A 13,808-nucleotide genomic window follows, 5' to 3' on the forward strand; every position below is an offset into this window, starting at 1 on the left:
GAGCCAGTAGAGGGAGCTAAAACACAACGTTTGTTATTCCCCCACAAACATCTGATGACTTTTCTTCACTGTATGCATTTATGCTATGTGAGTGTAGAAAATATAACTCGCAGGGGCAAATACTTTTACATTTGATACTTTAATTAACTTAACTTCAAACTACTTTTTCATATTCACTACCTTGAATGCAATCCAAACCCTGTGCAATAAATATAATAAAATAAAATAAAATAAAATAAAATAAATAAAATAAAATAGAATATATATATATATATATATATTCAATTTTATTTATTTTGTTATATCTTTTATATTTACTATTTACTGTTTTCCTTCAATGGAGCTTCCCATCGAAAGTATATCAAACGATTGTGGCCTACTTGTATAACCGGAGTGAGAATAAACATCTTAAATATTGAATCTTACTTGAAGTATTTTCACATTAATGTATTTGTACTTTTACTTCAGTAAAGTATCTGAATCCTTCTTCCACCACTGTTGTATATATAGGTCTGAGTGAGCACTACCACCACCAGGTGCGGGTGCGGGTACGGGTGCGGGTGCGGGGCCTGTGAGGTGAGCAGGTCCATGAAGTAAAAACCCAGCTCAGCCGATATTCACTCTACCAGGAAGTGCTGCCCCAACCTCCGTGTCCAACTCCCCTCTGCTTCAGTTCAGAGCGGCAGCCCCCTCCCCATTCCTGAAAGTCAACAATAAACCACGTTTCCAGTAAGCCGGATACCTCCCCAAGTCCTGCTCATTCCCATGGAGACCACTACGCGAGTCCGCAGTCCTGTGTCCGCTGGCCAAACCAGGCCACCCATGAGGAGAGAGAGAGAGAGAGAGAGAGAGAGAGAGAGAGAGAGAGAGAGAGAGAGAGAGAGAGAGAGAGAGAGAGAGAGAGAGATAGACACTATATTTATTTCCCCAAATATGGATCAGAGAGTAGATCCCCCCCTGAGTCACAGTGTAAATGCTCCTCTGCGTTCCCTCTGCCTGGACACAAAGAGCAGACTTGGCAGCAGCTCTGGTGCGTATTTGAGAGGAGAACCAGGACTGAGAGTGCTCATACTATATTTTACAGCCTCACTGTCCTCTCTTTTGTGAGACGTGACGTCAGCATTCCCCTCAGTGCAGTGTGAGTGACACAGTAGCTTTGTTTTGGAGTTGCCACATCTCATTCACGGCCGCTTAACTCCAGAGTCCGTGGCTGTGTGGTGGCCTTTCAGGTTCCTCGATTCCTTAATCCGCTGGTTTTTTAAGGCACTGAATAAGCAGCCGTTTGTATGCTCAGCTCAGGGGCGGCGGGGTGCTTCTGCTTTATGGGAATTGTTGACTTGCAAAACACGCCTTGAGGACACTGTGTGACTGATACACTGAGGGGGTGACTGCCAGCAGGGTCATGGTGAAAGGTCCTACTGCTCACATGTGGATGCTGCTGAGAGGCAAGAGAATCAAAGTAGTAGTACAGTAGTGAAGAAACACTTTCACCATCACATGAGCCCTTTTCAGACATGGAACATGGAACATGGAACATATCTGACTTTATATTTCTATTAAAATCATTTCTTTTTCCTAAAGTCCTAAAATGTTTATGCTGAACGTATCACTAAAATGTTCTCTGACAATGTATTTCATTTGTTTCTTGACAAAATCTGTTTTTATGTTTCTGATCAGGAAATTCAAAGTACTTCTTGAAAAAGTCCACATCAACTAAAAGCATGAGACAGGACCTGTTTACTTAAAGGACCAGTGTGCAGGATTTAGTGGTGTTCCTGCCAATAGATCCCCCTAAATCCCACACACTGGTCCTTTAATTATCGTTAAGCTGAAACTACCATCTCTCTCTCTAACCCTCACTGAAGTGTTGACAGAACCCCACTCTCTGCTGTCAAAGTCCACACTCTGTATGTGAACTTTCCACCCAGTGAAATGCCAAATGAATAGTTTTCTCCTTATGTTGTCTTAAAAACATGAACTTCCCACAAAAGTGAAAACAGCTTGAGGCCTCACTTGAAGGTGATAAGAGCTGTGATTTTTCAGACAGTCTCTCCTGAAGATCTTTAGCCCCTTTCACACATGCACTGCAACCCTGAACTTATCTAGACATTACCAGGAGTAGCTGCATGTGCGAAAGCAAATGTCTGGGTAAGTTGGACCGGACATTAAACAGACTTTACCCTGCCAGCTGCCTAGCACAAAGTCTGTGTAATGTCTGATTGAGCCCATGTGTGAATAGAGCAGGTCATTGTCCGGAGAATTCACAGCGATTGGGCGTATAGATGAGGTTTTTATCATGCGGCTGATGCTAAATCAGAAGAAAACAAACATCTAAGGGTGTAGAAGAAGGGTGATTTACACAAGGACACCAACAAAAATGTCTAACTGGAGAAATGACGAGATTCGGGAACTTTTGTTGGAAAGGGCCGAAATTGTCAGACAAATTCAAAGAACAGCAAGAGACTTTTTTTTTTTTTTTATATACCAAAATACGAACCTACGTTCTACCCTGGTGCCACTGGCCTAAAACCAAAGAGAGTTTCTTAAATTTTGAATGGGTGGGCAGGACACACTTTTGGATGGGCTCTTAGCTACCGCCCGCCTTGTCTGACACGGACAATCTCCTGTTGTGTGTGTTGTGTCTGAAAGGGAAACTCCGGATCTGATTCGTCAGACATTGTGCAGAGTTCATGAAAAAACGACTCTAGTTTTGCACTTGGAAAGTACAGTAGAGAAAAGTACTTTCACACCTCTGCTCCTGCTATCACTGTGTTGTCAGTTTTGGACAGTTATGAAAAAAAATCAGACTATTGTTAAAAGGTGAGATAAGCAGTTTGTTGGAAGCATACAAAGGCCTTTAGATGGAGTGAATGTTTGAATTTTTATGAGTTGCTTTATAACACACTGTTTGGGTATGATGTGTCACTCTTACAATTAATCTTCAGGCTTGGTTTCTATGCATCTTCTGCTTGTATTTATTATATTACATATTACATCAAATACATTTCCCACCAATACATGCATCCAAAAGCAGAATTTCTTTTTGACACATAAGGTGCATTTACATTGTACACAAGTGGTGGGAGGCTTTTCTCTCTCCCAGCTCCACTTTCTGATCCGAGGTTAAAGTCATTATCTTCACCTTGAGCGGGGAGAAGTTCAACCTACTGCTCAGCGACACCCTCGTATCCTGTGACATCTGAGGGCTTTGGCTAGTTTGCAAACAGATGCGGAGGGTTGGTAAAAAGTCAAATCCATTAGCAAACAAAGCTTCAACACCTCTACACGATGTGCCCTCTCATTCCTCCACTCACTGCAGCTTTACACTCACTAATCTGCTAAATCTGTTGTCATTTGTCCTCAGTAACAACAGGCCCTCCCCCCTCCTCTGCAGCCTCCTCCTGCTCCTCTGGACTAATCCACGTCTTCCACTTGTATACATGTGGACTAATAACTGGATGAGGAGAGATGAACAGGAAGCTGAATCCAAACAGAGAATGTCACAATTCATTAGAGTAAATCCAAAAGTTACGTCATTGAAATGTCTTGTTTTGTGAGACAAAGAAAAGCAGCAAAAACACAACTTTAATGATTCACTGATTATCCAAACAGTTGCCAATAAATTACTGTTGCGTGACTATTTAATTTGTCCTTGTCAGTTTTAGTTGTGTGTTGCATGCAATACATAGACCAACCTCAAAAAAGACTGACTTTCTAAAACATGCAGTTTTGTACAGGGCTTCAGTAGAACGGAACAAACTGCCATACCATGCTTTTTAAAGAAACAGATGCACCTAAAGCTAGAGACTATATTTCAATAATTTAAAGGATGGTTGTGAGCTTTAATGTAGCTATGTTGTTGTTTTATTATTATCTGTCATTTGTTTGTGCTTGTTTGGCACACTCTTTGTCTTTATTTTATTTATTAGTGGGGATTTGAATCATGTGTGATATGATCAATAGTGTTTATGTATATTTGGTTATGTATTTATTTATTTATTTTTATTCAGACCTGTTTTATTGGACATATTTAACAGGGATGCAATAAAACAAAAAATAAACAGAACTTCCCTCCACTATTAGTTTAAGTACCACACTGGCCATGGGCACTGCTTGCCATGACATTTTGTGTTTTATTCCTGTTTCTATTTGATATCATTCTAATTATTTATTTATTTTACTAATTATCTGCACTTCTTTCTGTATTTGTGCTGCTGCAACACCTGAATTTCAACTTTGAAGATCAATAAAGGCTTATGTTATCTTATCTTGGTACAACATGGTAAGGTAATCAATGTCCAATCAATAAAACAAAACGATATAAATAAATCAGATTGAGATGAAGCTTGATGTAACTTCATGTCTTTCAGGTTCACCATGTTCAGTGGCTCCACAGTGGTCTGCTGCCCATACGGTCGCCACGTCTTTGCCACAGGAGCGGCATTGTTCTGGAAAACTCTGGATCAATCTCCTGGGTGGGGAGTTTACAAGAAGTAAAAGGAGGAGGTGGGAGGAGGAGGGTCTTCTCCATATTCCCCTTTCCCTTTCTTCACCCCCACATCCTCCCCTTACCTCCCACCCTCAGCCCTCCACCCCTCAGCCCTCCACTCTCAACCCTATGCTGTCCTGCGTCTCAGCAGCTCCGGCCTGTTTGCATTCCTCTCAGTTAATAAGTGTTTGTCTGATCCCTTGCGGGGGGTGTAAAGACACCCCACACAAACACTGCAGCCACCCCCCCCCCACCTCCCCTTAATCACCCAGCTGTAAAGAGGACAGGAGTGATGCTGCGAGGAACACAGGAGGAAGATGGGAGGTGTCATAAATTTCATGGACACGCTGCTCAGCCATTAACTTTTATAATAAGCAGCAGGCTGCAACACGGAATAAACACATACACACACACACACACACACACACACACACACACACACACACACACACACACACACACACACACACACACACACACACACTTAAGGATGAAGCCATAACTGGAAAGTGTGAATAAACAATTATTACAACAACCACTGTCTCTTTGTGTGATGTTAAATGTCTGAATGTTTTGAAAGCTGACCTGATTCAAAAACTGTCAGTTGGCCGCAGCGTCACTTCCCTCCTCTGAAGTCAATCATTCCTCGACTGAACAGGTTATTAGATCACATATTAAACCCAAACCTGGAACTCCAGCGTTCTTACTTTCTTGTTTTGGGAAAAGATCAGGGAAAGAGAAAAAGAAAACGAGTCTGCAGCCAGCTCTGTGAGGCTGAACTGTGAGCTAACTGCTAACGTCAGCTTAGTATGTATATTGTTTACCATGTTCACTATACTAGTTTAGCATGTTAGCATGCTAACATTTGCTGATTAGCACTGAACACAAAGTACAGCTGAGGCTGGTGATTGAAATGTTGATGCTAGATGAAAAGACAGAGGATCACCAAAGTTATCACTGTTCGTGCTGAAGGGGAACATGAACGATGAACCACATTTCATCACAAGCCATCCAACAGTTGTTGACATGTTTCAGTCTGGACCAAAGTGGTGGAGAGTCAGAGACATTAACCTTAGCACCATTAGCATGGGGACATTAGGCTTCAGGAATGAGGTTTTTGAAACCGCCTGCTATACTAGCTGCACATACTGATTTGGCCAAACTGTAGCATATAGTATGCAAACAAAAGCAAAATCTACAGAATGCCAAAAATACCCAGATGTTGTATGAATTCTGAAAAATCCTCCAGCATGCATCAGATCAGTCTACTTTGCCTACTGTGTTGGAGCATTGGAGCGGTCACCGGCCCTGCCAGATCTGTACTGGAAACCCGATTTGTTCTACGCATGTGTGAAAATGGTTGAGGTTAGGCATTGACCTCGAATGGTTAGGATCAGGGTAGCCCATTGGTCAGGTGATAGGACCTGAACAAATCAGGTTTTCAGTAAGGATCGGGTAGAGATGGTCACAACAACTGTGTTTACTTCCACTTTCCAAAACCAACAACTGGCTAAGCCTGGCCTACTGCAAAATAAATCGATTTAACAGTTTCATACTTCATGCTCCCAATGAATGCATTATACGTTTGAGTCAAGTTCGACGTAATTTGATGAGAAATCTGACTTGGTAAGATGTTTTCTCCCAAAGCTGAATTAAAGATAATGATGAGGATGAGAGGAAAGCTCTACAAACAGAAACTGATCCTGGCATTTGTTTCACTGGTAATAAACCACGCTGCCATGTGAAAACACAAATCAAGCCAGCTGCCATTGAAAGGTCCCACTGCAGCAGACTGATAACAGAGGGAGAAAGAGTGAGCAGTGCCAGAAGCATCCCGACTGTGAGCCCTTTGGGAAAACGCCCTGGAAGCTCGCTCTCTCGCTCGATCCCACGTCCACTCCAATCAAGTCATTCTGTGGATGCACTAAACACAACAGAGCTGCTCTTTGCTGGGGGTGTGAGGCTGCACCAGTGAATGGGGCGGCTTCAGACTGGTGTAGGGCTGCTGGGAGAGATCCCTGGCTGTGCTGAGCAGCGAGGGGGTCCGAGGCCTGGACCAGGCCTGGCTGGGTGTGTGTGTGGAGGGGGCCTTTGTCGCTACTGTCGCCACGGCAGCTCACCTATTGAGGGTAGAGTCTAAGATATGTAAAGCAGCAGTGTTTCAGTGCTTTCCCTCCGCTGTGGAACAAACAAAGACATAAAGAAATCAAATTAAAGTTTGGAAAGGAATGAGTGAAGAGTTGGAGAAAGAGAGAAAGTATCCTCTGTGGTAAATGCTTATGCACCGGGCCAAGCCATGTGTTGGAATCCGATGAGTGTTGAGAAATGGAAAAAGAAAGGAATCATTAAAAAGACGGAGTAAAGTGGAGCGAGATTACTATGCCCTTGTTTGCCCAGAGTGGCATTTTCTTTTTTCATTGAGCCGGTCCAAGTCCTGCAAGCAGCTTGGTGAGTCTCCCACCCAGCATTGAGAGGCAGGCCTGGGCATGCCCGGACGCCAAGGTCAAACTGTGGCCGCCAAGAACGCGCACAGGGCTCAGCCTGCCCCCCAGCTGCCAGACTCTGTTTATGTTTGTTTGTTCAGTCCGTTTCCCTCTTCCTGCCTCCACAGGGATCGCCTCAGCAGCTCGGCCTCTCTGGAGGGTTCAGCAGCACACGCAGGTATCATGTTCCTCCAGGACGATGTGGATGAGATGCTACTGCTGCACACCTCCCCTCAGCATCATTATCACACTCTATATAGGGCATCAGTATACGTTAGCAAAGTATATGTTGCCACAGAATTTAAACACCTTTATGCAGGAACATTTCTTTTCTTTTTTTTGCCACAGCGTTGCATGAGAAAAGAACGAGCGGCAGCAACTGAAGGAAACAATGCACAAGCTGGTGTGAAATGGCGCACACAGGAATGTAAGCTGAGAATATGTTTGGTAACTGACTCTAGTATTTAGAGACCATTGTTCTGTCACTGCAGTGAGTCACTAACCTTTGTGTTACCTGGACAGCAAAACACACTCCAACGTATACTGGAGCAAATAAACATGGGGCAACAAACTTTTTTAGAGGACTAGCGTTTCAACAACAGGCGTGTCTCCATCAGATCTAAACAGGCAGGGGCAGAGCCAGATGTTGTAAACATTCGGGGTTCAGCCCAAACCTAGGGGGTCCAGGGGGATTTTTTCCACCATTTACGGCAGCTATTTGCACTATTTTTCAAGACGTTTATGCGCAAAAGCCTGCATGAGTTTAGATGGAGGTGGAGTATCTCTGTATACCTATGGCTGCAAAGTTTCTCTGGTGAACACCCACAGTTCTCCTAGAAGTTTCCCAGTTCATCTAGAAGTTTCCCAGCTCTCTGTGAAGGTTTACTGGTCACTCCAGAACTGGCTTTGTCATGCTGGTCTTCTGCCGCCTCATTCAGTCTCTAAAAATACCTACAAAAGAACGTCCCCCAGCCCAGCGTAATGAATAAAGAGGCCCTCCCACTGTTTCCCTGGGTATTGTCTCCATGTTGTTACACAGAGTGTGTATTGCTCACTAAGCCTGTGATGGATGTCGGATTACCCCTCTGCCTGTGTCTTCCTGACAAAGAAGCATCAGCCTGCACTGCAACAGTGGACACACACAAACTCACACAGAGGCAAACATGCAAACACACACTCCCCAAACATGCCACCGTAATCCTGAAGACCCTGCATACAATGATCTACAAATCTTTGTCCTGACCCTGACACCCTGAACACATCAGTAGCCATATGGCATTGACAGGACATTCATGCTTTTTAGAGCAAACAGTTGTGTTTTGATAGCTATTGATACAAAGACATCTTACACAAAAAGACACAAATATCTTAAAGTGCCCATATTATGAAAAAAGTTATTTTGTGTCACTGGTGCTTCCACACGCATACAAACTTGGGGGAAAAAAAAACATCCATGCTGTTTTGAGTGAGATACGGGTTTCTGAATGTAACCTGCCTTCAGTCTCCGGGTGAGCTGGTCAAAATCTGCAGGGTTTTCTACGTCACTAGCCGAAACGAGGTGGCTAAACCATGCTAGCGCTAGCATGCTAGCGGTTAGCCCCCTTGTTCTCAATGGCAAAACACTGCTACAACACACACTAGTTCACCATAATCTACAAAAGAACTACTTACATGTCCCTGTTCTGCAGGTATTCCACGCAAAGTTGGAAGTGCGCCCTCGTTTAGAAGAAGTCTCCCGGCTAATCCTGCCTTGTACTAACTGAAGTTAGAGAAACAGCTAGCTAGCTCACGTGATCCTTACCTAGCTACTGCGCATGTGCGAATCCCAACAAAGATGGTACAGAAGTGAGATGTCTCACTCTGTAGCTAAAATAGAGACCTGAACACACAGGGTGAAAAGAGGAGCTGCAGCAATGTGCAGTACAATAAAAATATGGTGTTTTTTGAAAATTAAACCATGTAAACCTATTCTGATACAATTTCAAAATACAAGTATGAATCTGAAAATGAACATAATATGGGCACTTTAAATGAAAACATATAATGCATACAACCCATAAAGAACAAGTAAAATGTCTCTGAATGCAGGAGGAAAGAATTATAAAAAGTTAATGTTCACATCAGCTCATTGATATGATCTTTTAAGTTTTTTGAAACCTGTTGAACTCAACACCAGCTACAAAACCTGAGAGCCACTCTGATGCATTTTGTCATGTTGATTTTTAATGAACTGCTATGATAATAAGATAACGTGTTTTTTACTTCTAAAGCAACTCAAAATGTCCAATGTGTTACGGTTCACACTGTTTTTTCCTCACTCTCGTTTTCTAGCTGAAAAGCCAATCAGATGAATTGGCTGTTCAACCGAAAAAAAGCCTACGCTTGGCCGCACAAACTAGGATGGTCAGCCGCCGTCAGCCCAACAAGGACGCCCAATGGTCGGCTTGGTGTGTCAAAGCCTTTACAGTGAAAGTAACAACAATCAATCAATCAATCAATCAATCAATCAATCAATTTTTATTTGTCACATGAGGTATAATTCCAGTGAAATGTAATCCCACAGGCTCCTTCATTTAGTGCTTGATTCATCATAAAGTAGAATGTGGCTGCCAGATAGGCACACTGAAATAGTCACCCGGTTGAATGGCACTGGTGAATGCCAGGTGTGTTGGAGTTCATTTTGAACTATTAACTAATGATTATTTTCATTAATCATTAATCTGCTGATATTTGTTTGGTTTGTTATAAGAGTGTAAATAGTGAGAAATGGCATCACAATTGTCCAGAGCCCAAAGTGACACCTTCACAATATTTGCTTTGACCAACAACAGTCCAAACCTCAACATTATTACTAATACCATTAATTAACATTATCAAAAGGAAATCCAGGAAATGTTTTTACATGAAAAATGACTTGCTAACTTACTTACTAACCACCTAGTTTCACATTCATTTTCTGTCATTCGACTTATTGATTAATGGACTAATGGTTTTAGCTGTACCTGTATAAACTGTTGGGGAGTTTCATTCATAACAAAACATCAGATGTTATAAACTCTTCATTTGTTTTGTGTGTAAAAATCTTAATTTGAAAAGAAACTCAAGCTGCCAGATACATGTAGTGGAGTAGAAGTATAAAGTGGCACAAAATACTCTAATACAAGTACCTCAGATTTGTACTTAAGTACAGTAATTTTTCTTGGTACATTCGAGCAGCTTTAAAAACTTCAGGACATCAGATCCTGGATGTCTGTACACATTTTTAATGTGTTTAGACTGAAAACATTCCTGTGTTAAAACAATGCGTTGGTGGGTGGGTTTTGTTTCAGGTACAGGTGAGACGATGAAATATGATCCATGTTTCCAAACTCAGATCAATTCTCTCTGAACCTCTAACCTGGAGAAAGTCATCCACATATTTATCCTTCAACCCTGATTACTGACAGTACTGACTCACAACAGACTTCTTTGATTTTTTCAACTAAAAACACACGTATACTGTATTGGACTGTAACTGTGTCTAACCTAATTTCTAATGAAGCCTCTGTAGATGTTTATTTTTGCTTTCTCTAATGATTTCTCCTTTATTTTGCTCTGTAAAACACTCAAGATGGATGGTCTTGAGTGTAAAGTGATACATAAATAAAGGGAAGCTATCACACCCATGAAAAGTAGCCTTTTTAAAGTAAAAATCTAAAAGAAGGAGCACATTGGTAAGGTGAGTGAACTTTCACAAAACCAGGACTGTAATAAATCTGGGGCTCCATCCAGCCTCTCTTTCTGTCTGCTTCACCATCCCTCCACAGCCCTAATCAACCCCACAGCCTCCGAAGACCCATTACCCCCCAGTCCTACATGACAATAGTACCAGCCGTTACCCAGGAAACAGGCCTTTCATTAACTGTGTGATAAAAAAGATGTATTTCCCCGTCTTTTTGTCCACTTTTTCACATCTTGGTTTTTTTTGGGATCCTGTAGATAAGCTTCAGCTCTCCAGGGCTCCCAGCAGCTCCCAGCAGATCCCTCACCAACATTGTTTTCCAAGACTTCCTCCAGAGGAATACCAGTGGAGTCGTGGGGCAACAAAAAGAGAACTGATATTTTCATCACTCTGTTACACACATGCTTACATATTAAATTAATTATAAGAGGCATCTCTGGGGGAACATTGTAAATTAGGGTTATATTATTCAAGCCTTTCCGGACATACCAGATTTGTTTGGCAAATATGTTTGTATTTTTCCACTTTAAACAGGAGTTTCCAATACAACTTATCACACGATGAGATTCAAAGTTTATTCTCGCTGTAAAGTCCACTCAGTAGCTGTTGTGGAGCTTTCGGTCGTATTAGATGATCTTCCTTAGCAGATGGAGATGGCCAGTTGTCGGTGAATTTTAGATGTTAAAACTTCCATTTTTCTGACCTCCCTCTGCTGTGGACGATCATGATCAGCAGCTACTATATGCACCTTGTGGTCCAACTGCTGTTTGTTTGAGTGCAAAGTCAATCTCAACTTTTAATGTAAAGTGATACTTTTGAAAGAAGAAATAACCCGTCATCACTCTTTTTTTATCTGTGGTATTTTTACACTGCGTGTTTTTTATGGTCACAGTGGCTGCTGTGCAAAAGTTAATTTAAGCCAAAATGGACGAGAACTCCTTAAAGAGGTCAGAAAAATTGAAGTTTGAACATCTTTGAACATACAGTCTAAGATAACGTGATGTGATTATAAGCTCCAGAGCGAGTAGATCTTGTGGTTTTGTCAGCTGTCTTATGATGGTGTAAAAGTCAAGTCAAACACAACACACACGACACAAATCGCAATCTAACATCATTGGTTTATGTGGCAGAATAAAGCAGTTTTAGAGTGAGAAGAATTGTGTGTTTGTGGCATGAAAATGTTCAAATGTAAAAATATCAAATATGTGCACAATATCTCCGGCTATTAGTAACCTTCCTCACTTCAGCTGAATCCGACTGTAATTGCTGCACCATCGGGTGTTGGCGTTTAGCGCTTTCAGTTTGCAGCGTTTCTGGGTTGGAACAAGCAGTAAGGGTTAGCGTTTCACCAGGAGGCTCCTCTTACCTGCAGCCGTCAGTAGGGCCAGGGAATAATACCTGCATCAGGTTACCACAGGCCTCTCATCTAACCAGCCTGCCACATTATAATTATATAGCCCTGCAATCCAGCTGGAGAGCTAAGTCCAGCAGGCAATAGCTGTCCAGGGGGGCTTGCAGGGAGCTCAGGTTTGGGGGGAGGAAGGGGAAACGTCAGCTCTCCTTTCCCGGAAAAGCACTCGGGCTTGGGCATGAAGATGCAGGATCCTGCTCTTCCAGCAGAGTGTCAGGTGTCCACCGTACAGAGGTGTAGTGTTACAGCACTTTATCTTTGCCCTTCATCTCTCAGCCATCATTACCTCATCAGCGACCACAGACAGACACGCTCACTGACAGAGAGTCTGTTCACCACCCTGGGGGGACACAGGCTTCTTAAATTCTACGTATTTGCATTTGATTACATGCCGCTATTCATCCGACTCTCTAAACGCGAGCCACCTTGCTAATCTGCAGCAGGGTCAGAGAAAGACGGTGTGGTCTACAGCGGGGCAGACAGGCGGTGATATATGGGGCCGTGGGACACTTGTCCCTGTTAGACCCCACACCAACCCAATGAAGGACCACAGATCCAAGCGCCATAGGGAACAAGAGTCTGACTGAGCACAGACAAAGACCTGAAAGAGAAACCCAGCCACCCCCAGCTACTATTACCCATCCACTGCCTGATCACAGCAAGGGCCCGAAAGAGATGAGCAGGAAAAGACCAACGTAAATCTCCCGTACAGACACACTAAAGCAAAGGGGGGAGGGCAAGACAGCAAGCAGAAGAAAACAAGTGGCTCTAACCATGCTAGCTGCTCTGTGATGCTAAAATCAGCATGCTGACATGCTCACAATACATGTTGACATGCTGATGTTTAGTTATAATGTTGACCATGTTAGCATGCTAACATTTGCTAATTATCAGTAAACACAGAGTCCAGCTGAGGCTGATAGGAATGCCATTAGTTCTGCAGGTATTTGGTCATAAACCAAAGAATTGTACGCATTCAAATGTTGACCTGACGTTGGCACTAGATGAAAAGTCAGAGGATCACCAAAGTTATTACAAATCATCCTGATGGGAACATGAATGATGAACCACATTTCATCACAATCCATGCAATAGTTGTTGATATACAATAACAAGCGTTTATTCGCAATAGCTGCAAACACAGAACACACAAAGTTGCTGTGGCTATTGGGTGGAGAAATTTTTGTGGACTGACCAACCGACAGAGACATAAAGCTGCTGATCGCTGCTAAAAAAACAAACCATTTAAATCTTATGATGATCACTAAAGTCAGCAGGATTCATCCTCTGGAGAACTCAAATGTCTTCACATCCATCCACAAAGGTTTATACCAATCTACCACACAGATATAGAGATATTTGACTAAAGAAAATGTTGACACTACAGGAAAAGTCAGAGGATCCCCAAAGTCATTAGAATTCATCCTCTGGAGAACATGAACATCTGAACCAAATGTCACAGCAATCCATCCCATTGTTGTCAACATATTTTACTCTAAACCACAAATGTCAACCTCATGGTGGTGCTAAAGGAAACTTCAGAGGATCACCAAAGTCAGTGGGATTCGTCCTCTTGGGATCATGAATGTCTGTACAATATTCCATGATAATCCATCTGATAGTTGTTGAACTATTTCAGTCTGGACCAAGGGCAGACCTGCTAGCATGGCTAAAATAAGTAGAATATATAATTTGGACAAGCAA

The sequence above is a fragment of the Sander lucioperca genome, chromosome 21 (genome assembly GCF_008315115.2).
Source record: "Sander lucioperca isolate FBNREF2018 chromosome 21, SLUC_FBN_1.2, whole genome shotgun sequence".
Taxonomy (NCBI): domain Eukaryota; kingdom Metazoa; phylum Chordata; class Actinopteri; order Perciformes; family Percidae; genus Sander; species Sander lucioperca.